Source organism: Crocuta crocuta, unplaced genomic scaffold (assembly GCF_008692635.1).
Source record: "Crocuta crocuta isolate KB4526 unplaced genomic scaffold, BGI_CrCroc_1.0 scaffold175, whole genome shotgun sequence".
NCBI classification, from domain to species: domain Eukaryota; kingdom Metazoa; phylum Chordata; class Mammalia; order Carnivora; family Hyaenidae; genus Crocuta; species Crocuta crocuta.
Genome location: NW_027530988.1, coordinates 640258 through 644250, shown reverse-complemented (window position 1 = coordinate 644250; position 3993 = coordinate 640258). Strand labels below are relative to the sequence as shown.

The 3993-nt window shown below is 38.6% G+C and overlaps 1 pseudogene; it reads right to left on the bottom strand.

The window, feature by feature from the left end:
* Nucleotides 1–2777: 2777 nt before the first annotated feature.
* Nucleotides 2778–2952, bottom strand: LOC144236788 (small nuclear ribonucleoprotein G pseudogene; annotated as a pseudogene).
* Between the last annotated feature and the right edge of the window lie 1041 nt (nucleotides 2953–3993).

Here is a 3993-nt window from a genome sequence, read left to right as displayed (position 1 = left end):
CTGTATCTCCCTCTCTCTCTCTCTGCCCTTCCCCCACTTGTGTGCTCACTCTTGCTGTCTGTCAAAAATAAACAAACAAAAAAAAAGAAACTGCTGAGTTTTGGGAGTTATATATTCTAGAGACAGATCCTTTGTCAAATGGGTTGCAAATATTTCCTCTCATTCTGTAGTTTGTTTTTTTTTTCAAAATTCTTTCAATGTTTTATTTTTTTCTGAGAGTGAGACAGCATGAGCAGGGGAGGGTCAGAGAGAGAGACACACACAGAATCTGAAGCAGGCTCCAGGCTCTGAGCTAGCTGTCAGCTCCGAGCCCCATGTGGGGCTTGAACCCACAAACTATGAGATCATGACCTGAGCCAAAGTCAGACACTTAACCGACTGAGCCACCCAGGAGGCCCCCTGTAGTTTGTTTTCTCATGTGTTTGTTTATGTATTTATTATTTTTAAAATTTACACCCAAGTTAGTTAGCATATAGTGCAATAATGATTTCAGGAGTAGATTCCAATGATCCATCCCCTATGTTTAAAACTCTGTTCATCCCAACAGGTGTCTTCCTTAATGCTCCTTATCCGTTTAGCCCATTCCCCCTCCCACAATCCCTTCAGCAACCCTCAGTTTGTTTTCTGTATTTAAGAGTCTTTTATGTTTTGTCCCACTCCTTCTTTTTATATTATTTTTGCTTCCCTTCCCTAACGTTCATCTGCTCTGTGTCTTAAAAGTCCTCATATGGTATTTGTCTTTCTAATTTCATTTAGCATAATACCCTCTAGTTCCATCCACATGGTGCAAATGGCAAGATTTCATTCTTTTTGATTCTGAGTAATACTCCATTGTGTATGTATGTGTGTACACATACACATATACACACATACATACACAATGGAGTATTATATATATATATATCCCTTCATCCGTTGATGGACATTTAGGCTCTTTCCATAGTTTGGCTACTGTTGATAGTGCTGCTATAAGCATTGGGTGCATGTGCCCCTTTAAAACAGCACACCTGTATCCCTTGGATAAATACCTAGTAGTGCAACTGCTGGTTCATAGGGTAGTTCTATTTTTAGTTTCTTGAGGAACCTCTATACTATTTTCCAAAGTGGCTGCATCAGTTTGCATTCCCACCACCAGTGCAAAAGAGATCCTCTTTCTCCACATCCTCAGTCATTCCCTGAGTTGTTAATTTTAGCCACTCTGATGGGTGTGAGGTAGTATCTCATTGTAGTTTTGATTTGTATTTCCCTGATGATGAGTGATGTTGGGCATTTTTTCATGTGTCGACTGGCCATTTGGATGTCTTCTTTGGGGAAGTGTCCATGTCTTTTGCCCATTTCTTCACTGGATTATTTGTTTTTTGGGTGTTGAGTTTGATGAGTTCTTTATAGATGTTGGATACTAGCCCTTTATCTGATCTGTCATTTGCAAATATCTTCTCTCATTCTGTTGGTTGCCTTTTAGTTTTGCTGTTTCCTTCACTGTGCAGAAGCTTTTTATTTTGGTGAGGTCCCAATAGTTCATTTTCTCTTTTGTTTTCTTTGCTTCTCGAGACTTGTTGAGTAAGAAGTGGCTGAGGATGAGGTCAAAGAGGTTTTTGCCTGCTTTCTCCTCTAGGATTTTGATAGCTTCCTGTTTTACTTTTAGGCCTTTCATCCATTTTGAGTTTATCTTTGTGTATGGTGTAAGAAAGTGGCCCAGGTTCATTTTTCTGCATGTCACTGTCCAGTTTTCCCAGCACCACTTGCTGAAGAAACTGTCTTTAGTCCATTGGATATTCTTTCTTCCTTTTTCAAAGATTAGTTGGCTGTACATTTGTGGATCCATTTCTGGGTTCTCTATTCTGTTCCATTGATCTGAGCATCTGTCTTTGTGCCATGGTTTTCTTTTTTAAGACTGCTTTGACTATTTGGGGTCTTTTCTGGTTCCATACAAATTTTAGGATTGTTTTTTCTAGCTCTGTGAAGAATGCTGGTGTTATTTTGATAGGGATTGTGTTTGTTTTTTTTCATCTTAACAGAGCCTTTTGTAGAGCAAATGTTTTTAATTTTGATAAAGTCCAATTCATCAATTTTTGTCTTTTATGGGTCATGTTTTAAAAAAATTTTTAGGGGCGCCTGGGTGGCTTAGTCGGTTGAGTATCCAACTTTCGCTTAGGTCATGATCTCGCAGTTCGTGGGTTCGAGCCCCGCGTCGGGCTCTGTGCTGACTGCCAGCTCAGAGCCTGGAGCCTGTTTCAGTCTGTGACTCCCTCTCTCTCTGACCCTCCCCTGCTCATGCTGTCTCTCTCTCCTAGAAATAAATAAAAATAAAAATATAAAAATAAAAAATAAAAAAAATTTTAATGTTTATTTTTGAGAGAGACAACGTTAGCAGGGGAGGGGCAGAGAGAGGGAGACACATAATCCAAATAAGGCTCCAGGCTCTGAGCTGTCAGCACAGAGCCCAACACAGGGCTCAAACTCACAAACTGTAAGATCATGAACCGAAATTGGATGTTTAACCAACTGAGCTACCCAGGCTCCATAGATCATGCTTTTAAGTGTCATTTCTATTAACTCTTTACCAAGAAATAGGTCCTGATGATTTTCTCCTATGTTTTCTCTGATCAATTTTATAGTTTTATCATTTACATTTTTTTTACTACTATGAACACTTATTTAATGAAAAAGGTCAATATGAAAATGCACAGCCTGATTTTTATGTTGTAGTAAAACAGGTGCTATGGAAAGGGGACATGTGGAAGCAGTTGGTTTCTTCTGGTAAACACACGCATTGTTTATACTTGTTCCAAAGCTTCTAACACAACAATACTATTTCTTTGAATTACCACCATTCCAATATTGTTCTGTTGCCCACTAGTGCCATCTCCACACAAGATTCATGTCCAGCAATATTCCTTGGACATGTCTGCCACCATTTAATTTCAATGATAATTTCTTGTCCATAAATTTTTTCAGTGCAATGGTATCTACTCAGTGAGCTCAAAGATGCCTCCTGATTTACACTTTTTAAAGTTTATTTATGTTGAGAGCACGTGCACACACACACACACACACACACACACACGTGCACACACAGCGGGAGAAAGAGAGAGGGAGACAGGGAATCCCAAGCAGGCTTCATGCTGTCACAAACTGTGAGGTCATTACCTGAACCAAAACCAAGAGTCTGACACTTAACTGACTGAACCATCCAGGCACCTCTCTTTTACATCTATGGTCCATTTTGTTATTTTTTGTATAAGATGTAGGGTTTAGATTGAAGGGTTTTTTTTTTTTTCCTTTTTACCTACGGTTATTCAATTGCTTCAGCACCATTTGTTGGAAAGACTCTCCTTCTACCAGTGAGTTGCTTTTGCACCTTTGTCAAAAATCAGTTCATGTGAGCTGTATTTCTGGGTTTTCTATTCTGTTCCATTGATCAATGTATTTATGCATCTGTCCATACCATATTTTTGTTAACTGTAAAATTGTCTTAAAATTGGGTAGAATGATTTCTAGAATAGAATCCAGATCATTGATAAATCCTAGATCATTTAGAAATGATTCTAAAATTCCTAGAATTTTATTTTTGTATCTTGATCTTGTATCTTGGAGCCTCACTGAACTCTTATTCTAGGCATTTTGTTGGCTGGTTTGTTGGTAGCTTCTTTGAGAAGGAAATTTCTCAGTTCATTGACAATTTTGTAGATTCATCTGCCCAAAGTCATGTCAACTGGAAAAAGGGATACTTCCAGTATCCCACCACCAGGTGCCTCTCAAGTATTTTAGATTTGCTTAAGTTTGTTATATGACGGAGGATATGCTCCATCTTGGTGAATGTTCCATGGATGCTTAAAAATTATATCTATTCTGCTCTGTTGTTTAATGGAGTACTGTATATGTTGGTTGATGGTGCTGTCCATATTTTCCATATCTTTTTTTTAGGTAGGCACTAGGCACAAGGTGGTGCTCAAACTCATGACCTTGAGATCAAGAGTTACATGCTCTACC